The sequence below is a fragment of the Taudactylus pleione genome, unplaced genomic scaffold (genome assembly GCF_031769625.1).
Source record: "Taudactylus pleione unplaced genomic scaffold, aTauple2 ptg000439l, whole genome shotgun sequence".
NCBI lineage: Eukaryota > Metazoa > Chordata > Amphibia > Anura > Myobatrachidae > Taudactylus > Taudactylus pleione.
The window spans coordinates 1,895,695-1,920,000 of NW_028284841.1; the positions used below are offsets into that span (position 1 = coordinate 1,895,695).

At 42.7% G+C, this 24,306-nt stretch overlaps 1 protein-coding gene across 1 annotated transcript in view; it reads right to left on the reverse strand.

The window, feature by feature from the left end:
- MPP7 (MAGUK p55 scaffold protein 7) overlaps nt 1–24,306 on the reverse strand; it is a 432,558-nt gene that overhangs the window by 313,203 nt on the left and 95,049 nt on the right. Inside the window, exon 2 of the mRNA XM_088447791.1 lies at nt 262–340. The gene's annotated coding sequence lies outside the window, so the exon portion shown is untranslated. The remainder of the gene's footprint in view (nt 1–261; nt 341–24,306) is intronic.

A 24,306-nucleotide genomic window follows, 5' to 3' on the forward strand; every position in this document is an offset into this window, starting at 1 on the left:
TTAGCCAGACATAAAAAAAAAAAAATAGTTGTTTAAAAGAAAATGTAAGATACTATGCACAATAAATTAAAAAGCTGTCTGGAGGTTGAAATCTCTTTAAATAAATATTTGACCAATTTGATCCCTCACTCCTGTTGTGTCTGGCTAAGGAGGGGTGATGCTTCCTAAGCACTGGAGCAATACATTGACAATTTGCAGAAAAATTACAACATCATTTGTCAAATATTTACTAACACATGGAAAATAAGATGTGCACATTACCTCAATCTGTTTATAGTAAAGCAGGTGAACCCCGATGTGGAATGATTACGAGAAATCTCCAGACATTGTGAATGTTAACCTAGAAAAAAAAACAAAATAATTGACTAAAACCACAAAACCAACAGCCAAGAAAACATACAATGAGCAATGCTACCAATATTTTTATTAGACAGATGCAACATTACCAATGAAACATTTAATCACAATTAAAAAATGTTCAATATTCAATTTGGAGCGAAAAGCCGTTCTCGTCATTTTTGCCGAATTGAGTTATCCCCGTATTAAATTTGTCCGACTGCGATAAAGTATCACCTATGAATAGGTGGAGAAAAAAAAAAGTGCAGAATTGGGTTTTTTGGGCACAGACTTCCAAAAACCACCTTGCACCCTTGGTCAATCCCCCAAAGCTATTCTGCATCAAAAAAATTTTTTTAAAAGTACCACAGGACATCCCAAAAAATGTACTTTAATTTTGGAGGTGTAAAAAAAAAAAAAGTTGGGGGACAAACTTTTAAACTAGTGAATTATTCATAGGGGGGGTCCCCAAGTATGCCCCAGGTGTTTTTTTGATTGCAGGTGCTTGCGGAAGGTGGATTTTTCACAATTTTTACAAGTTCATTTTAGCCACTTAAAAATATGCTTGCACCCATTTTCAGGTACCCCAAATTTGATGGGACTACTTATTTTTTCCCACAAAAGTGGCTAAATGCTATTTTTCACCACTGTCCCAAAGACGCTAAATAACAGCTATTGAGAGCATTCAAAGAACCCAAATACCTTTTGCAGGGCTATTCAAGGGCACCCATAGTGAACCCCCATGTCAGAGCATCTTTTGGGGGGTGTCAGGCTGATTTCCACAAAAATGACAGGAGTTTTCGCCAGGTACCGTTTTCGTTCATTTGGAATTGAATACGGGGATAAGCGGGGAATTTTCGACGGGAAGACCTACGATGATGGCGAAAAGTCCGGCAAAGTACTTTTCGCTTCAAATTGAATATGCCCCTTATGGGTAAATTTACTAACGTGAGTTTTTAAAAGTGAGTTTTAGAAGAGATATTGCCCATAGAAACCAATCAGATTCTAGCTATTATCTTCTAGAAGGTGCTAGTTAAATGTTAAGTAGATTCTGATTGGTTGCTATGGGCAACATCTCTTTTAAAACTCACTTCTAAAAACTCTCACTTTAGTAAATTTACCCCTTATTGTCTTCTTGCAACAATCTGCCATGTTGGCTGATAATGTCACCTACATTTTGTGCTTCCCGTATGGGATGTAGACCAACATTTATTTCCCTGGAGGAGACACAATTTAGTTAAACCCATGATAGTGTATTGAGATTCAGAAAATGCATTTACACTATCCCAGCATCACGCTCTAGCTTCAAGTGCTGAAGATGAAAGGTGACGGGTGTGTAACCCTGATTCCATGCTGCGCTACAGACACAATACTCAGGTAATCAGCTGCACCGTACCAAAAGAAGCACAACTCTTGTATAGCTTGAGATTTGGTTAGAGGGTTAGATAGGTAAATTAAAATTTCTTTACATAATCTGCTGACACATAGTAAACCAAACAAAATTCTATAAGATGCTTACAAGTGCCTTAGTGATGCCACTGACTGCTAGGGGCTGATGTGGAGGTGAACACAAGTCTGTTTCTGCAAACAGATCTGGCATGTTTTTATACTGTGGGTCTATTTACTAAGCAGTGTTAGGAGACAGAGTGAAAAGTGATAAGTCTGTGATAAGGTGCCAGCCAATCAGCTCCCAACTGTCATCTCACAGGCTGTGTTTGAAAAATGACAGTTGGCAGCTGATTGGCTGGCACCTTATCACTTTTCACTCTGTCTCCTAACACTGCTTAGTAAATAGACCCGTGTCTGCTCTGGAGCTCAACTATAGTTGCATCACAACTTACGGCTTAAAGGGCATAACAGGGCAATCGCACAGACAGATGTGCCCTATACATTATTGCTGCAGTCGCGCTAAACAGCTGTTCTGCGCACCAGGTCCCGTCTGACATGGCTAGCGCCAAGCATCTTTTTTGCACCTATTTCACCCCAAAAATGCGTCTTAGTCGCAAGCGACAAACTGTTTCCTGAGACTGCACTGATCAATTTGATATGCGACACTTGTATGTCAGAGTCTGAATCTGTATACGAAGTGCTTCAATGCAATGGCCGCTGCTTTTGTTTATCACGCAAAGGTCCATTGTGCGTTTTATATACAGATTCAGGGCCTGATTCAGAGGCGCTCGTTATTTGCAAGCGCACACTCTGAATCAGGGCGGGGAGGAATTTTTTTTTTTTTTTTCCTGTCCGCTCGCAAAGCACAACTCTTGTATAGCTTGAGATTTGGTTAGAGGGTTAGATAGGTAAATTAAAATTTCTTTACATAATCTGCTGACACATAGTAGTAAATCAAACAAAATTGCCACTGACTGCTAGGGGCTGATGTGGAGGTGAACACAAGTCTGTTTCTGCAAACAGATCTGGCATGTTTTTATACTGTGGGGTCTATTTACTAAGCAGTGTTAGTAACTTCCTGCTCTAACAGAGCAAGAAGTCTACTACTGACATCAAAAGTGATGTCAGTAGGGCTGCCCACAAACAGCAGGTGTTCCTTCGGGAACGCCTCCGTTTGTTCAGCCACCCCCCCCCCCTCCCCGCCTACAAAACAGGGCGAGCAGTCGATCAACATCGACAGCCGCCCCGTTTTGCTGCGAGCCCCGGAGTGAGTGATTTCTCACTCGCTGCGGGGCTTGCGCAAGCCGCGCATGCGCACTGGGCCACCATCGACCCGCTTGTGTGCGCAATGCGCTTGCGAGCGGTTCTGAATCAGGCCCTCAGTCACACACAGATATACAAGTGTCACATATCAAATGAATCCATGCAGTAAGTCTCAGGAAGCGGATTGTTGCAGCCGATTGCGACTAAGACACAATTTTGCCCAAAAAATTACACTAAAAAGACGCTGGGTGCAAGCCAAGTCATATGAGACCTGGTGGCTCACTGGTTCACTGGTGCCACATGGTGTATTGAGGCTAGGTGTATAAGGACACATCTGTAGGTAAAGTTTTGTAAGGGTGTGTTGAGAGTGTGTCAACAGGAATGTGGGCAATGCAGAGTTGGCCCATGCACAAATACAGATCTTTTTGCAGGGCTGGTGTACCCATGCACTGATAATATGTAGGTGTACCCATGCACAGGAATTATGTAGATGCTAAAATGGAACACACAAAAATTGAAGCGCTACATCTCAAGTAAATAACACAAACAAAATCTATTTTCTCGCATAGGGATTGATGTATGAAGAATTGAAGTTGAACATAACATCAGGTCTAACCCACTACTCCATGCTCCTTCCTCACTATCTACCCCATCTGTGTCGCCTCTGTCTGCCCCTCCCCTTTAGAATGTAAGCTCTCACGAGCAGGGACCTCGTGCTTCTCCTATCCCTACTTATAGTATCTTTTACTCCTTACTCCCCAATTGGCACCTAACATTTGGTTGTTGAGGCCCTGCTGCTTGTGTTATGCAGCTAAACATGTATATAAACCATGTCCTTGTCCTGTATTGTTTTATAATACTATTAACTGTTTTTTGTGTGTGCTCATTTGTGTACTGTGTAAGGTGTAAGGTGCTGCGGAACCTTTGACCTTTGTGGTGCCGTATAAATAAACGATAATAATAATGACGACTACTGAAACCAATTGTATTGGTAGAGGCGCATCTATCACACATACGGATAAAACTCAGAATAAAGGTAACTACCCGCAACTTGATCCATGTCAATTGCAGGTGCAATTACAGACAATTTGAGGTCAACTCTGCATCACCCTCAGTGAGTTGATGTGCTACAATCTCATGGTATGGCTGGCTCCACTTGCTATTTAAGCAGGCAGCATAGTGTTTTTATACACTGTATACTGTATACGCAAATCATTAAGACAGAATTTCACTGAAGCAGCTGCAACTTCTGGGGTAAAGAAAAAAAAACTGCTAAATTTTACTACACCAAGAAAAAAGGTTCTCCATGTCCCAGGACCAGTGCTGCTCTTTTCAGCAGACTTTTTTCCTCTCTCTTATTTTTCCATAAATTAATTATATGTTTCAAAATTACGGGAGCCTCATCTTAAATGCAAGAACAAAGACATTTTTAAAAGGCAACGGAATCAATAAGAAAGGCCAACAGGGACATAATACATCAAATTGTGTCTCTGTGTTTGAATGAACATAATATTCCTTTATAACTGTACGGATGGTAAATGAATTAATTACTAAGTAACGATAACATTAAGTTATTTCAATGTATAAATTACAAATATTAAGTTAATGGAGGGCATTGAACTGTCATTTGAATCCAAAGGGGGAGAGAGAAAGTATGAAGGGGGAGTGGAGGGAGAAGAGGGGAGAAATATATGAAGTGGGGGGGAGAAGGGCACAGAGCTGGTCCCAGAGGACAGGCCAGACCACAGTTACTAGCCATTGTAGGGGGTCAGAGCTAGGTGGAGGGGGGAGTCCAAAACAACCTCAGGAGGCTGAGAGAAGAAATGTGTCCCTCTGTGGCATTAGCCGTCGGGTGCACAATTGTATAGACGCCCAGCGGGGGCATCCAAAGCAATTGAATTCCCCTCAAAATGTGTCAGAACAGAGTTTAAAAGTATTCCTGTCAGGAGAATTATTAGACAGATGTCTGGAGGAGGAGTATATCCTAGCACCTGGGGAGTGGCATTCATTAGTAGAATACCTATATGGGCGCTCTCTTTAAGGGGGAGATTCAATTGTTTAGGTGTTGCCCGCAGCTCCTGTCTAAAGTAACAGGAGCATTTCAATGGTTTGTGCCGCTGGGTGCGAGGGCCTTAGGTGCCCCTTATTTCTGCTCACACTCTCCTGAGGTGGCGAGCAGAAATCCGCCCAAACTCAATGCGCCAAGTAGTTTGCACGGATTTAGCCGCTTTGCGCAGCTAATCCCGTTGCAAGTGCTTTAAGTAATGGCCGGCCACGGCACTCGCTCCCAATGGCAAAACAATAGAATATTCTTCAAGAACAATTGTATTCCCCCTCAATTTAGTATGGCAAGTTGATTATAGTAGCAGTTACCAATCCAAGTCAGATGGTCTGCCTACAAATAATGGGGTTTAGAACACAAAAGTGGAGCCTGTATAAACTAAGACTTGACCTGAAGGAGAATATGAATAATATTAAAACAGTAGCATTTGCATCTTGTACCTGACTATGTCTTCAAAAAATTAAAGAGGGTCAGGCCAGAATATCATGTAACCAATCATACGAGGGTTGTCCAAAAAGTAATGCCTAAATGCTCACTCTGACAAAGTTTCAAATAAAAATTGCATATTATTTCAGTTTGTAGTTTAATATGTGTGCTAGCTATATATGAATTTTTGTTTAGGTAGTCCAAGAAATACCATTGAATCCAAGATTAAACAAAGAGCCGTCATTGAATTTCTGGAGAAAGAAGGCTGCAGTGCTACAGAAATCCACAGAAGACTGGAAAAAGTGTATGGTGAGCGTACAATTGACTATAGCAATGTCAGAAGGTGGATGAAGCGTTTTCAGTCAGGAGAATCGCCCATGTGCGACAAACCTCATGGTGACAGACCATCAACTGCAGTGACAGCAGAGAACCGACACAAAGTCGATGCCATGATTCAGAAAAACCGTCGAGTGACCATCAGAGATATCAGTGATAAACTTGAATGTAGCCATGGCACTATAAAACACTGAACAATAATTTGGGATATCCAAAAGTGTGTGCTAAATGGGTTCCAAAGCAATTAACCAGGGATCATAAGGCCCAGAAGGTGGAAGTGTGCAATGACTTTTTGACCAACTTTAAAGCCAACCCTGAGACATTTTTGGAAAATGTCATTACAGGAGATGAGACCTGGGTATTCCTTTATGACCCAGAAACAAAGGCCCAATCAAAGCAATGGAAATACCCAAGTTCACCTAGGCCAAAAAAGTTTAAATCACAGTGATCCGTAAACAAAGTCATGGCCACATTCTTCTGGGATTGCCGAAGTGTTATTCTCATCGATTACTTGGAACCAAACCAATCAATCAACAGTGATCGATACATTATTACACTTAAGAAGCTGAAAGAAGCCATCTGCAAACAAAGGTCAACAATTCCACTGTCAAATGTCATCTTACACCACGACAATGCCAGACCTCACACTTCGATGGCAACATCTGCGGCCATTGCCAAAATGGGGTGGGCAATAATGTCACATCCACCATACAGTCCTGATTTGGCCCCTTCTGACTTTCATTTGTTTGGCTCTCTCAAATAGTGTCTCCGACGTCAACATTTTGAAGACAGAGGATGTTAAAAACGCCATATTTTCCTGGGTCAAACACCAAACATTGGAATTTTTCCAAAGTGGATTCATAGCTTGGGTTGAGAGGTGGAGAAATGTTTGAGGGCAGATGGTGAATTTTTTAAGTAGAGTCATTCTTCACTTCAAAGACTTCAAAGTATTTTATTGCAAATTTTCAAATCTGTATCTATAATAAAATTTGAGTTGTGAGCATTTAGGTACTACTTTTTGAACAACCCTCGTATAATGAAAATGCTCACCACAGCACATTGTATGATTATGCCATTATAGGAAGCAGTGACACATTTGTTTGTGTGCCCGCACATGTGGGGGCAGGGCTGCAATTATCAGTGGCGATGTGACAGGAAAATGGCGGAAAACCACACACAGTTGAATAATAAAAGGAGGTGGGTTCCCCAACAGCACAGAGGATGGGAGGTTTCTGGCAGATTCATGTAGGAATAATATGGGTCACATTCACATCTATAAAAACAGGAATGGGTACGGGATGCCAGCGCTCGGGATCCCGGCGGTCAGAATCCAGTCGCCGGCATCCCGACCAAGTTACAATCCCGACGGCTCTAGGTAAGTAACCCAAACCAAACCCCTAACCCTAAACCTCCCCGTTGCCTAAACCTAACCTCCCCCCTAGTGCCTAAAACTAACCCCGCTACTTACCTTCGGGATATATTCTGATAAGTGTCAGGATTCCGGCGTCTGCATTCTGAACGCCAGGATCCCCGCTCTCGGGATTCTGAACGTATCCCATAAAACAAGTATTTAGTCACGCCAGAAGGTTGTGTGGTTTAGGTAAATGCAGAACACACATCATATGTTGACACAAACACCAGCAGGAGAGGCACGAGGTTACTAGCAGTGCCAGAAACACCAGCAGGAGAGGCACGAGGTTATTAGCAGTGCCACAAACACCAGCAGGAGAGGCACAAGGTTACTAGCAGTGCCATATACACCAGCAGGAGAGACACGAGGTTACTAGCAGTGCCAGAAACACCAGCAGGAGAGACACGAGGTTACTAGCAGTGCCAGAAACACCAGCAGGAGAGACACGAGATTACTAGCAGTGCCACAAACACCAGCAGGAGAGGCACAAGGTTACTAGCAGTGCCAGAAACACCAGCAGGAGAGGCACAAGGTTATTAGAAGTACCACAAACACCAGCAGGAGAGACACGAAGTTACTAGCAGTGCCACAAACACCAGCAGGAGAGGCACGAGGTTACTAGCAGTGCCACAAACACCAGCAGGAGAGGCACAAGGTTACTAGCAGTGCCACAAACACGAGCAGGTGAGGCACAAGGTTACTAGCAGTGCTAGAAACACCAGCAGGATAGGCACAAGGTTATTAGCAGTGCCACAAACACCAGCAGGAGAGACAAGAAGTTACTAGCAGTGCCACAAACAAGAGCAGGTGAGGCACAAGCTTACTAGCAATGCCTGGAGGAGTCGCAGGAACAGTGGAGCCCTATGTAAAAGGTGTGTTTTAAAATCTGTTAAACCATGGAAAATTGCTAGAGATATAGTACATTCCCTGAATACTTACATGTGTCAGTGTCACTGCATTGGCTACTGTGTGACCAAGTTGAACACTACAAAGTGCTCACATCAACTTCAACTCTCAACCACTGACAGCAAAGTGACCTTGACTAAGTACATATTCACATTATGTACACATGGAACTCATCAAATCATTTGCATTCACTTACTCAGCTATGGATTCTTTCATAATCACTGTACTACAAAAGTAGGTGTTGACTGTTTATTGTTCATATAATGGGAAGATAATCATATTGCTAATTCTTGCTTTGTATATGCAAAACAACAAAAGGGACAATAAATGTATGTATCTATACCATATTTGCATAATTTTCAAAAATGCATTTCTAGGAGATTGCAAAAGCAAAACTTATCCGCACGGTGCAGAAGATGCGTGTACTTCTCACCACATAGAGGTATGCCATAAAATTAACTACTTATGTCCAACTGTAAATAAGCCCCAAAGCAGTATAGTAAATACTTGAGATGGGCGATTTGGTTAAGTTCAGATCTGAAAACCGAATCTTATTGGCTATCACGTGTTTTGGATAGCCAATGAAATAAATCCGAACTTGAACTAATTTGTTGAAAACAACACTGTAAAACTGAACCGCTCGTCTGCCCATAGTGGGGAATCGTGATGGCATCACCGTGTTGCACACACCCAGACTAGCTTCCACTATTACCACTATTTCAGGGAGTCTTACTGACACTCAAGGCAAGTCATCAATTAAGATCTATTCTGTATTAATGCTGACCCACTATTTAAATCAAGCTAATTATTTTATATTTGTAGAACTATCTGGCATTATTTACTAATTAACTAAAATTATATAGAAGATTATTATTATTTTGTACCTAATTATCTGACAATGCTATTCTGGGAAAAACAAACAAATAATAATACAAATTAATTATAATAATAATTGATTTAAAACAGAAACAGGGGTTTCCAGATGAGCTGAAGAATTTCTCGGTCAAATAAGGTAAATAAACAGCCAATATGAAGAGGAGCAGCATGATATTAACTTCAACCATACTTATGCAATAAAATACCTTTAACATGCAATAAATTCTAAACAACATAAATCTGAAAACGCAGTGATGCATAGACCTGGGACACAGAGTAAGCTATTATTCATCCAGACAGAAATAAAAGGCAGAATGAAAGTGCATGCTTTGAACAAATCCACACTGATAACCCAAAATTACTAGTGGCTGGACATTCTATCATTTAATATCTACTGTAAAGACAAAAACAGCAGATAAGTCTGTGCTAACAGTTATTGGAGGCAATTGCATACATAATATTAACAAAAATCAGGGAGCTCAGTCACCTGCGTGAAGCCAGCAATATACTGTATAGTCCCATGTATAGCAACATCTACTGTAGACCTAACACGAAGCTGAACTAATATATAGGGCCGGATTCAATTAGCTGCGAGAAGCAGCGGTTTGGTGAAAAGGTTTTGCACAAAAATGCTTCTCGTATTTTGCTTAAAATGTGGGGACTTGGTTCAGAACCCCTTGGATACCCCCTCGTAATGACACATTCGGCAAAAATAATTTTTTACTTAGCTTAATTTGTCCAATAATGAAATGTCAATTTTGGGGTGAAAATTTTTTAAAAAGTGTTGGAAAATGGGGTTAAAAGTAGTGGATCTGGTATTTTGGAGGGCTGTATGGATAGGATAGGTGTTTTAAACATTGTAGGTGGCAGCACCTGGAGTATTTAAAAAAAAAAATTAAAAGTGCACCTTTTGGACTCAAAATATACTTTTGATTTTAATGTACCCCCAATTTAACTGCAACATTTATTTTGTCCAAAAAAATGGTTTTATCATTTTTCCACACTTGTACAAATATGCATACAACAGCCATCTCATACAATTTAAGAACCTCAAATAATTTTATTAGGGCCACTAACACACTTCTTAATTGATTACCTAAGTCAGTTACTTATTTTAAGGGGTGCAGACAGATTTCCTCAAATTCATCTGTAATTTTCACAGGTTACACCATGAAAAGTTTTCGCAAGAATGCATTTTTACGTCTGTTGAAATTGGATAGTGCGAAAAATGGGAGTGCGCATAGAAAAACACATCAAAATATTGCACCAAAACAAATTCTGCGAAAACTTCTCAGATGATAAGTTTTTGCTTTATCGTGTCTAAATACATTCCCCCATAATGTATTACCCGCAAAAATCAGGCACAGCAGTATATAGTCAGTAACCTGTTTGGGTCACACACGTGATTGCAATATTATACTGTAGTTATGCACCTATGAGGATCAGACAAGTGACTGCATAATTTTATAGAACGTAACCTGTGTTCAAACAGAAAGGTAAATGTAATATTTTAAAGTAAGTAACTCGTGTGGTTCAGACAGGTGACTATCTCATTTTATAGGCAGTAACCTATGTGGATCAGACAGATGACTGCAGCATTTAGATGACGTAACCAATGTGGCTCAGACAGGTAAGTGCAGCATTTAACAGGCATTATCCTGTGTGGATCAGACAGGTTAATGCAGCATTTAACAGGCATTATCTTGTGTGGATGGATCAGACAGGTTAATGCAGCATTTTTTAATGTGGATCAGACAGGTAAATGCAGCATTATATTGTCAGTAACCGGTTTAATTCAGATGTGTGACTCCAAAATTATATAGTAAATAACAGGTAGCTTTATAGAGTCATTCATCTGTATGTCTAAAACAGTTGAATTTAGCCATGTATAATAGGTTCTTCTGCACGTTTGTATTGTGGGATCCTACATAGCTAAACAACATTTCACAATTACATTAATGAATTAAGTCTTCCCAGTTATATGTGTTTATACTTATCAAAGGAGTACTTATGCAAGCAGAAAAAATAAAAATTCAAAGAGAAATAAATGTGACACAATGTAACAACCAATTCATATTGCAGAAAATCAATAAGTAACTATTTATCAAAGTTCAAAAACTGTCCAGATTCAATTATAAAGCTACAGAAATGAAATTTAGTAAACGAGAATATCTGAATTAATTTGAAATTTGCAGTGATACGTAATTACAACTGAACTAAAACAATATTAAAATACATTTTAAAGACAAATGGACCTAAAATACTGATAGACATATTTAAAAGAGTTACTATCTGCAGTCACACAACACGCAAATTTTCCCAAGAGTGTTTCATAAATGTAGGTACTAAACATGACAGAAGAGTTTTTTCCTAAGCAGATGTCTAGTCTCTTAATGTAAAAAAAAAAAAAGGATACATTTTGATGCACACTAAAATGACAGTAAAATATATATATATATATATATATATATATATATATATATATATATATATTCCGATGTCCCGGCACTCAATGGCAATAGGATTCCTTTGCGTCGGTGCCCTCCATGGGTATAGCTACCCAATGTATGCAATGAACAAATGGCAGCACTCCAGTCATTTGATTCAATTAAAGAGAGGTTCCTGCACACATAGCAGGTAATTATGACAGGAAAAACTTTGCTAGTATTTTTTTCACTGTTTTTCTGTGTGCAGAATCCGTGGTGTATAATCGTGCAAGGTTCAACAAGAATTGTCAGCTAAATAAAGCAAAAAAGTGTCGCCCACAGTTTCCCCTTCATGTACCTGATCTCCACAGCAATAACACTAAAACAAAAAAAGAGCAGGGGGAGCTTCCATGGTGTAAGATCTTTTTGTGTATTTACTGTATTAGCAAAAGTCAAATTGCGGACATATCCAATACGTTTTAATTGAGCACACGGCTGCACACTGTCCTCACTTCACACTCAGCATAGCTGGTACTGTATGTAGTCATTATATTGAAATTGTGAATGTCGACAGTCATAAGGTCGATAGGACATGTCAGTGTTAGGGTAAGGTTTAAATACTGTAAAAATGTCAACATGTCACTATAACGTCATTGTCAACATTCTGAATGTCGACATTAAGTATTCTGTTGTCAACATTTTGTACCACAGACACTGGTACAGCCAGGGCTGTGGAGTCGGTACGCCAAATCTTCAACTCATCTATTTTACTACTGTCTGACTCAGCCTCCTTCATAAATGGCAAAAGTATATTATAGCGTTCCCGCTAGGCTGTTTTAGTGAGGTGCCGCACCCTGCCCTATTTCTAAAGGGCAAAAAGCACCCAGCCCTCCGGCGCAGCGCCCCGCTGAAACAGCCTGCAGGTGCCATCCCCACCCGCGGGTCACAGTGTCCCGTGGGTGGGGAAAACTGCAGTGTAGCGGTCACCGCCAGTGAACGGATGCCGGGCGCATGCACCCAGCATCAATTCACACTGATAGCAGTGCTTGGGGGCAGCCCGGCATGTCCGTAAGTGCCAGGCCCGCCCCCTAGAATGACGAAAAGGGGACGTGTCTTAAAGAAACGCCCCTTTTTCTTGGACACGCCCCTTTTTGCCACACGCAGATGTGCCCTATATTAATTCATAATAACAAATTTGTAGCAATTTTTTACTGTTTTAACAAAACTTTATTGTTTACAGAACAGAGAACAAATACTGCTGTGTTGGTTTTTGTGGGGGGGGGTTTTTGTCTTGGTCAACACTTGATTTGTCCTCTTGCCATTTAGCATTTCTTTTCTGAAAGAGGATTATGCTTTTTGCGTTCAAAGATGCACAAGACTGATTAGAAGGCGTGTGGTAAACTGGTACCCAGTAATACTTTTTTGCATGTTTTAAGTATTAAGTATAACAAATAGGAAGGAGGTGCAAACGTTACCAGGGCAAATACTATCTTGTTATCTGGAATGGTTTTCCCTCCCCTTCCAAGTTGTTTCCAAAGGGTTCATTTAGCTAACCCTGCTTTTAGTTTCTGTCATGCACTGTAACCTTGCTCCATAATGCATGCAAAATGTATTCACATATATGCTCACAGCTCAGCATTATATCAGCACAATGTACATCATGGCGACCGGGCAGGAACAATAAAGGAGTCAAACCGTGGTTTGGTAAATGGAGCCCTGGAAGGTGGGTGAGTGGGCTGGCAAAGATGACCCAGAGTGATGGCACTGGTCAGTGCATCTCACCCTTCACTCTGGTCCTTACTGTGTGGGAGCCGTTGGCAGGAAAGGGGGCACACACTGCAGGCACTGCGCACATGTGCCCCCCACTCTACTGTGCATGTTGATCTCAGGAAGTGCCTTGGAGCATTATTATATAGATCTTAAATTTGCATTTTGAAATTGGAGTTGAATTCTGTACATTTCTCCTGACTCCACCTAATATTGTCTCCATCTCCACAGTCCTAGGTACAGCAGTCTCTTACAGATACAGCAAACTTGCTCCAAGTCACATGAAGAAATTTTACTGTGTATGTGAGAGCTGCTGTTCCAAAAATACTCTGGTTTGTATCAGGTATGTATGGCCTTCAGAATTAGGTTAGCCCAGTAGAAACAGCAGGAGAGTAACCCAGCACAGATGTTACTCCACGCATGCACAGTGGCAACTCTTTTGCGCATGTGCTTTGTGGCGCCACAAGGGTTTCAAGCTACTGAGCCCGGCTAGGAAACCAACATGTTTTGATATATATTGAGGCACTTGAAAAAACAGAGGAATTTAAAAAAATTTGACCTTTCAAGTAAAAGGAATAGGCATTACCGTTGCCTCCAGCTACCCATTAAGCTCCAAGCTGTATGAGCGCTGGAGGTGCCTGACTGACACTTTAATAATAACACCTAGGCAAGCAGGTGTATATGAATGACCATCATCTACAGATATATCTGCTAGGTGTGTACCCACCATTAAGGGGCCCATACATCAGCAATCAATTGGGACAATTCCCCATTTTCCAGATGATTGTTTCAAAATATCTGCAATGTATGGGGTTCACCGACTGCCAATTCTAACCAAAAAGAGATCGGAATCGGTAAATCAGGTTGTCCAACATGTTTGCTTACACTGACTAATCAGGGCTGTAGATTGCTGCTGTATGGTAATGATCAGCAGAAATAAGTGGGAAAATATAACACCACCATTTTTTTTTTCATTGCTGATTTATGGGCCCCATTATACAGACTGACCAGTTAACAGAGCTCTGCTATGATCAGAGAAACCCACAACAATTGCCACCATGTAGTGCGGAATTTAAATCTGCTGAATCATCACTACATTTCTGCCTACACACATTTCCCTGTGTCTGTGATCGTCAAGAATATTCCTACACATCTCTGTGGAGTGAGAAAAAAATTGTGCAGATATTGGTCACAAAGTGCTTTTGCCCAACCTATCCAAAGTAACTTTGCGGTCAGCCTGGATTAATATTATTCACTAGAGCCTAGTGCCCTCCAGTTAGTCATCACACAGTTTTTAACAGAATAAGGGCCAGATGTGCCAAGCTCAGAAAAGTGATAAACTGGAGAGTGATATGCCACCAGCCAATCAGATCCCAACTGTCATTTTTCAAACACAGCCTGTAACATGACAGTTGGGAGCTGAGTGGCTGCTGGTTTATCACATTTCAGAGCTTAGTACATCTCTCCCTAAGAATGTTAGTGATTGAAAAATAAATTTCATAGCTCAATCTAGGGACAAGCACATATATCAGGATGGTGTTCAGACGCCTAGCGAGAGTGGTACAAAATGTTGAAATTCAGAATGCAGACATATCAAATGTCGACCATGCATGTTTCCATAGTTGTCGTAACTATCCCTAGTATTAGCTGAAATCAGCTGTAGACATTCACAATACAGACATTGATGATGACTACATGTGTTATAAATGCTGAATATCGGTTTGTCTTTTGTACCAGAATCATTGGCAATCACAATAAGTGGGCTGTTGTTTGGGAACAAAAAAAATGACTTATATGGGGCCTGTACCCTTAAGCTATAAATACAGAATACAGTATATTACTTTAAAGCCTTGTGACCAGTGTGGTTTAGCAAATTTATAGTAGAGGTAAAGTACACACACTGACGGTGGGTCCCAGAGACACATCGGTGTCCGTGACTCCGACAGTGTACTCCACAATGCAAATCAGACACGCTCCACCTAGAGTACATTTGTCCCTGTACAGAAGTATAAATGTGACTCCATGATTGTGTTCTAGGTTTAGTCAAATACTAAAAGTTCTTAGCAGATGTGTCAGAATCCCCAAGAAGTGTTCCCATTCAATCCAAATTCTGACTTCCCTTGGGTTTTAGTGCACAGGTCATTTCCAATAGGTACAGTTACATTTAAACTGTAATAATTAAGGCATGTCCTGCTTCATTGAATACGTAAAATTAACGTTTGGATTTGGCACATTGTTCTGTGAAATAATCTGTTATACGGCCAAATTCTAAAATATAAGTTGGACCAAGAAAATAATAGTTATATCCAGTACCATAACAGTAGTATATCAAATGCTGGTACAATTACAAGGTCTATAAAATGATATACTCAGAACAGCTGTATACAGTGTTCATCCCTTTCACTGAAGTCTCTCCAGCAGAACCACACTCGCTGGCACTGTGCGCTATCATCTGACACTGCTGACCTATTCTGCATGCTGCCGTCTATCTGATCCGTCTAGAAGAGCTCGATCCAAGGAATGCGCATACAAGCACAGCCCAGCAGCTACTAGATCATTTATCATGTAGGATTTTCTCTTTGGTCCAACATAAATATCCATGCAGTCAATGAAAGTCAATACCTATATATCTCACTATTCACATGTTCCTGCAACATTTTCATTTAGATATGGGTATCTTTAACAGTTTATTTTTGTGTCGGGGTTTGGCAATTAGAGATCCATTGAGATGTACAGAACTTCATCCATACTTACGTAGCTCCGGTGATTTGGCCAGGAAAACTCTAGACATACTTAACCAGGAGACACTAATATTATTTACCACCATATATATGCTATTATAAAGTTTTGTGAATAATGAGGTTCTAATGAGGTTCAGAGGGACACCCTGAACCTCAAAAAACTTTTTTTTGAACTTCAGGGATTAATGTTAATGTTAAAATCTAGTCTGGGATCTTCAGTACAATAGATACTTTTTTTTTACACTGCACTTAATGTAAAATCACAATTGTGTGTGCAGCATGAAGGGGGTACTGTAATAACAGCCTGTCACTGACAAGGGTGAGAGTACTGTTACCAATAGTTTGTGTGACCCTTGAGGCTGCCTAATTGATTTGAGCACTTGCTGATATACAGTTATTTTCTTCCCTGTTTCAGTAGCCAAAATAAAACAGAATAGCAGCACAGACGGTGTAGTGGTTAGCACTATTGCCTCACAGAACTGGGGTCTTGGGTACAATTCTCACCACGGCCCTAACTGTGTGGAGATTGTATATTCTCTCTGTGCTTCTGTGGGTTTTCTCCGAGTACTCAGATTTCCTCCCACACTCCAAAAATATACTGGTAGGTTAATTGGCTCCCGACAAACAAATTAACCCTAGTGTGCGTTTACATGTGGTAGGGAATATAGATTGTAAGCCCCACTAGAACAAGGTACTGATGTGAATGGCTAATATACATTAAACCATAGATTCCAGGTTAAGTGCCCAGAGTTATGGGTTAACGCACTTACAGCAGGCGTGGTATGGGCAGGAAAGTGCCAACAGAAATCCGTGGTAAGTGCAGCCCACTATAGCCCCGACCTTCCCTACCAGAGTGCTGTATATGACTCTACTATGGTAAAAACATGTGCCTTAATATATCTACCCAATATGTTTCTATTGAGCTTCAGACTGCACTAAGGGCCTGATTCAGCTTTGGAAATAGAGTGAGATTTAGCACATAACTGATCACCTTGCTGAAACCATGCTGCACTGCAGGTGGGGCAGATTTATAATGTGCAGAGAGAATTAGATTTGGGAGGGAGGTGTCTAAACTGACATCTAAAGTGCAGTGTAATAATAAAGCTGTGCAGTATTTGTGGGCTACATACAAAAGCAGCCAGTACTTACACTATATGCAAAAAAAATGTATGTATTTACACCCCTTGCATTGCAACATGGTTTGCCCAGGTACACAGTTAAATGCTAATTCTCACTCTATTCCCCAAGCTGAATCAAGCCCTAAGTTCTCAATATTCCAATCACTGGGGGAGATGTACGAAGCCCAGAAACGGTATCAGCGCACGTTATGTGCGCCCCTGTCATTATCGGCGCTGCTATCTATAAGATAGCAGCGCCGACGGCAGGGCCATGTACGAACGGTCATAACACATGACCGTTTGGCCGGTTGTAGCTGTCGTTATCGACAGCTACAGCCTGGCGCTAGCCTATCCCCACAGGAGGGACAGCGCTGTCCCTGCTGTGGCGTCTGCCGGCTCCAGGGCTCCCCGCGGGGATCTCACGATACTTGCGAGTTCCCGCGCATGCTCAGTGGAGCCGGCCGGGACAGAGACACAGCGCATCAGCACTAGGCTGATGCGCTGCTGTTCTAGCGGGTAGCGCCGGAGGGGGGAGTTAACGCTCCCCCTCTCCGGCCGATGAGATGTTTATACATCTCATCGGTAGTGCTTCCTGCTTCGCCTCGGTAAAGAGGCGAAGCAGGAAGCGTTACAGCGGCACATTAAGTGCCGCTATAATACATCTACCTCACTTTGCCTAACAATTACTGGGGAGGCAGCAGAGCTCTGGAATATAGATTAAACAGCAGGGACAGATATTCCCGTGTCCCACCCAAGAAGCACACATTATTATGTATAACAATTTTGTACAAGCACTTATACACAAATAAAAGTCATAGTAAATACCAATTAAGGTCCACTAGCAGCAAACGCCATGCAAAATGAAAGCACTGTATAAGATGTGAGTGTAAATTGCAACATCCTCTACTGAAAGACAGATTATCAAGCATTGCAGCAAGTGGTTATTAAGTAGTTCTGTGACCACAGACTCTCCATATATCCTGTAAATCACCTGTACTGTAATTACAGGTCTGCTGTAGTAATTAGGAAGATATAACAACTGTGTCTGGGACAATCTGTAAACCATTGTTAAAGGCAAGCTGAATTTGATTACATTACAAAACAATACGCTTTTAACAAGCGCATCTCTGTTTATGTACTAAATTCCATGTTAAGTGCATAATAGAAAAATAACACATATCTATGAACATTTTACAAAATTTTATCAGAGAAGGCTTGTCTCTAAGAGCAACAGCATCTTGTCTTTTGCATGTATTTTTAATATCTCCCCAAATACATACAAGATTTGAAGCAAACAAGGGATGGGATACAGGCGACAGCAGCAATACAGAACTGCTTATATCAGTGATAGACCCTTGGGGTCACATGAGCGCTCATCTAAACTTCCAATGGGCCGCACACTACTCTCAATCTTAGGAATAAGTCAAAGCAATAAATGAAATGATAGAAAGAGAGACACCTTTCTGTAATAAGAATCAGCAGGCATTTTAGTATTATAAGATATGGCAAAGAAATCGGACAATAAGTCAGAAAGTAGCTGGATGCAGCAGATAAAGACTCAGAAGGTCGTCTTCTGGCAGGGCTACTATTAGGCAGCTACCTAGGGTACCGGCACCTGAGAGGGCGGCATTGAGGCTGCTAAAAAAGGAGACATCCTTATTTTACTTAATACCGGCGGTGGCCAAGGTTTGCATAAGCCGCGACAATTGCCCTTGCACTTAGCAGACATGTTAAAGTCTGACATGCTTGGTGCAACGCATCCAGCAGCCATACTCAATGCCTACCTGCCCCCTTACTCTCTCTCTGTATGGTAGCTGCTCCCTCCCCTGGGACCAGCCACCAATCTACTCATGTCTATGTCCCTTCTCACGCCCCCAGAGGCTCCGCCCCCTCCACACTCAGTTCTTGCCCCTTCCTACTCCACCAGTCCTGACTGCGTCTATCCTCCCCTGCAGCTCTGTGGAGGACCATGACTGTAAGGAGACTACAGAACCTTCTTCAAGCAGAACAAGTATATGTGGGTGTTTATTTGTGTTATCTAGGGGTTGGGGTGCATATTAATATTATCCGAGAGTCTACAAGAGTTGTGCAATACATTTCTGGATGTGCAGTGCATAGAAGAGTAAACACAATCTGACTGTCTGGTAGTGTACTGTAACCTCTGACTAGTTCTCAGGGTACAGAACCATATATAAGCAGCACTGCACACAGAAGAAGTCAGCTTCTTCACTTCCTACAAGAAACTCATTATGAAGCTCAACAAAGGACACTGGTGAGCCATGATCTTCTACGACTATAAGATTAGTCTGACACATGAAAGTTTTGACCAGCTGCGAGCTGCTTTTGGAGAGACACCACAATTTGCAGAATTTCTGCGGGGGAGACAGTACCTGGAAGATGAGGAGAGCTGCAGCGACCTGTGTTCGCCATCACAGAGGACAACGTTGCTGCCGTGTGGGCTATAGTTGAGGTGACCGTGGCCCAGTTAGAGGAGATAGGCATCTTATTGGGATCCATCCGCTCAATACACCACAAAAAGCTTGGTCTGAGCAAGGATTCTGCATGCTGGGTGCCCCATCAGCCGACTCGAGAGCAAGAGGAGGAGCGGGTGACTTGGAGCCACAACATGCTGGCTAGGTTTGATGGGAGTCGCTCAAACTCAGCCCAGGAGATCATCAGTAGCGATGAATCCTGGATCTACAGTTTTGACCCCGAGACCAAATAACAGTGGCCCAGTGGACCCCAGTTTAATGTGCGCCACCACAGAAGTTGCAACGTGAGCGCAGCATGGCCAAGCAGATAGTGGCTGTTATGGTGGCAAAGACTGGTCATGTAGCCAACGCACCACTCATGAGATAGATAGATATATCTACACACACATGCATACACCTATATATAAAATTTTCTATAGTCACATTATACATGGCTAATAAAAAAAGAGTTACAGTATATAGCTCAGTTGTGTTCAAGAAAAAAACAGGAAGAAAAAAAAAAATCACGATTAAAAACATCAATGCAGTGATAATATAAAAAAAAACAACATTATTGCTAAATCACTCTTCTGTCTACATAAATGTTGTGCATTGTCTCCATATTCCTGTTACTACACTGTCCATACACACTTCTTCAGTATGTTTCAGGTTGGAACTCTTCGTCACCAGTTGATGATCACAGATTCTATAATTAGTGGTAGTGTTTGGTGTGTGAGAGATGTGAGCTATTTAGCCAGTTTGCTGTCCTTAGCAATGCAATACGTCCAATGACTCACAAATACTTACAGCAGCTTATTGATCCAATCAATTATAGTACTGATAGCTATAGCCAAGTGTCACACTGGGTGTTAATTGCTGTATTCAACTCCCAGGAGAATGAGAAGTATTCATTTCCAAGCTTTCTGCCTAATGTGACTACCTAAGCAGCAAGGCTTATAGTAAGGGAGTCTTCAGCTCAATATTTTTTGATTTTAAGGCACATTTAATAGGATTTGAACTGCTCAGAGATTACATAGAGTGTGGCAGGGCCGGATTAAGGGTAAGGGGGGAGGGGGTACGCCAGGGACGGACATCCCTACAGCCCCACACACGGAGGTCCCCCCACACGGGGTTTGACCCTGCCGTGAACAGGTGTCCTCAGTCATCTGTTCCCGGACTGAGGCTCACTGCCGCGATCCGCTATTATTGTATGCCGCAGCACAGTCAGTGCCACTGCATACAGAGCAGAGCAGCTCGCGAGTCCTCCCACTGGCGCTACGTGACACATTATGTCGGCGAAGCCGATGAAAGGACCAGGGAGCAGCTCTGCCGGGAGGTCGCGCTTGCAAGCCATCGCTCAGGTAAGCCAGCGGCGGAGCAATAGGCTTTGGGGGTAGGAGGGCGGTAGGCTCAGGGTGGCTAGGGGGAAGGGGGAGGGTCTCCGTGTGGCTTGAAGAGGGCCCCCACAATTTAGTTGCTCTGGGGCAACCACAAGCCTTATTCCGGCCCTGGAGTGTGGCACAGTGTAATGTAACCTAAGAATATACCTATAGAATGTCCTGTAGACTCCCGAATTTTAGGAAGTTCTCACGCACTCCAGAAACATGGATCGGCCTCCCAGATGCCGACCATTTCAACAAGAAAGTGGACTGTTCCAGAGATTGATGACACTATTGTGTCCGCAAACCTTGGCAAAACTTTGTGGCACTGCAGTTGGGGCAGATTTACAATGCGATTTAGAGTTGAGAGGGACATGTCCTAGCTCAAATCTTACTTTCAGTGATAAAATAAAGCTGTCCTGTATATGTGGTTTACATGCAAAGAAGCCAGTAAAATGAGGCCTGGCAAAGACGTTATCAGGAAGCTGCACAGACAGACAACATGGCACAATGGAGGGAGGATGAGTTTTAAAGGGCTGACACGGGTTTTGTGTGAAAGGGGTCGAACCGGGAATAACCCGGGTCCAAACTGTAGTGTAAAAGAGGAGTAGGAGCTATGACCCGTGTTCAATAACCCAGCAAAAAAAAAAGTATCGTAGCCCCGGCTTATGTCTTAAGGGTATTATAGAGGGTTAATATCGGAGATATTTTTTTTTTTTTTAAAGAACTCTTTATCAAAGCTCACTGATTAGAATCAGTAATAACTGAAGATAGCATTTACAAGATCATGTTAGAAAAGTAGTTAGAATGACCACATGGTATAATACGTAGGTGCTTGCTAGAGTGTCTCCCCCATTTTAGGTAGGGCTGTTACTAAATATATCAATAAGACCCTGGGCCTGATTCCGCAGCAATCGCAAATACAACTACATGCGCAGATTGTTAGCCATTGCACATGCATATAAGCCGCACTGCGATTACGCACGCACAGAGGAATCCATCGTAGAATGAGTGACAGGCTGTGAGCATTTGGTGGGTGGTGACAGAGGAATGTTTGGAAAAATGCAGGCGTGCCTGACTGTTTGAACGCCGTTGCTTGGGAGTGCATAAATTAGCCACTGGGATTGCATACGCAGCTTGAGAGCCCACTGCATGCGAAGAGACTAATACGGCCCATAGACCTGCACGACCAGCATAAGATCAAAGTCATCAAACTATTTCCCTATGATTCCCCAAAGCTCCCTGGCAGTCCCGGCAGCATATCGGTTGATTTTTTTAGCACAGGATCTGTCGTAAGATCGATCCTGTGTCTCACAGGCTCATAAGGGAAACAGTCATTGAAATGACTTGAATTGCTGCACGATGAATCGCATGAACAAAATAAACGGCACGATCTGCACACGATATGATGGACCATATGTGCTGCACATATGATCATAAGATCCGTATATAGGAGCAGCGGGAGCGCGCATCGTATCATATCACAGTTAAAAAATACACGATTTCCACAAGATTGATTGTACGGCGAGTCAAAAAACGTCTAATCGTCCAAAAATCGCGTAGATGTATGGAGCCCTTTCTGACGAAAGGGCCATTAAAGACCCTGAAACGTTGACATTACAACGGGGTTTGTGTCATTTATGAAGTCGCCACGAGTGCCGCTGATTTGGACATATATATATATATATATATATATATATATATATATTGTGATAGGATCACTGGTAAAGTGGTCTGTGGCAGGTACATTTGTCCCAGATTCCTGTCATTATGCGTTTTAAACCCCCAGGAGAAAGTCTGCAGTGTAGCAGGCTTGAGTTTCGGCTTTTTGAAAAGCCGGTTTGGGACCAGGGGTTGTGGGTGAGAGGAGAGGGAGGGCTCCACCCACGGCCACTCCAGGTTTTGGTTCTCGCAGCCTGGTAACAGGTTGTTAGTTTTCCACCTGTGAGTGGCCAATATAAGCCTAGTGTGTTTAGGGCTGATTGTCTCACCTGGGAGAGCAGACAGGGAGTTTGCTCAGAGACACTTGGAAAACCTATCTGTGAGTACTGTGCTGTGCTGTGTTGCTGGCGAGGGCATTAGGCCCTGCCAGGTTCTGGTAGTGAGGGAACTACCTGTGAAGTTAGTGCCCCGACAGGGCTAGGATTTATGTTTATGTTTTCTTTATGTTATTTCTGACATTGTACAATAAAGACTGGCGCCGACCAGCTTGTACTCGCTTCCAGACTGGTGTGCTGCTTCCCTGCTGCTGTGTGTGTGTGTAAGGAAGGAGTCCCCTACCCAGGAGAGGGACCTCCTAATCTGACTGTGTCACAATATGGTGGAGAATGCGGGCATCCACACACACTGAAGTTGCAGCGAGAGGAAAACTTTCCATTTAAAAATTAAAGGGACAGACACCCAATTTGTGAGTGTGGAAATAACAATGTGTCCTTGGAGTCCCATAGAGGAGGCATCAGCCAATGCTTAGAGAGGCAAGGTTCAGCTTCCAACCTACCCCACAGGACAAAATGGAGGAAATTGTTAAGGCCTTGCTCCAAGCTACAGGAGTTCAGCAGGAGACGAACAAAGCTCAGCAGGAATCTACCACCAGGGCCCAGCAGGAAGCTACAGCAGCTCAGCAGGAATCTACCAGGGCTCAGCAGGAATCCACCAGGGTGCAACTGTTGGCCTTGGAGACAGCCCAGAGGCAACAAAAGGTCGCCATCGAGTAAACCTGCCAGGCCATAAAAGAGGTGGTACAGCACCTGGTCGCCCGGCCCAGAGATGTTACTACTAATCCTCCCACCACCATTCACTCCATACGAGCCAGTCACTTCCTCCAAAAGATGACTTCGGGCGATGATGTGGAGGCCTATCTCGCCGCATTTGAAAGAACGGCCGAAAGGGAGAGTTGGCCCCAGCAGCAGTGGGCAAGTCTGGTGGCACCTTTTTTGTCTGGGGAGCCACAAAAAGCATATTTCGACTTATGCCTGGCTGATGCCAAGGACTATAAAAAACTAAAACAGGAGATCCTAACTCGCTTGGGAGTCACCACCTTTGTTCGTGCCCAACGGGTCCACCGCTGGGAGTTCCATATGGACAAGCCTCCACGTTCACAGATGCATGACCTCGTCCATCTGTCCTCAAAATGGCTACAGCCCGAGACGCTGACGGGACCACAGATCGTGGAAAGGGTCGTGATGGACCGGTACCTGCGATCATTACCCGCGACTCTGCGCAAGTGGGTGAGCCATGCAGACCCTAAGACCGCGGACCAGTTGGTCGAGCTAGTGGAGAGGTACGTGGCGGCTGAGGAGTATGCCCCACCAAGCCCCGATGGCGCACCGGCGAACTCCCACAGACACTGGTAAGACTGTTCCAGGGGAAAAGGGTGCTGGGCAGTGGGATGTACCTAAG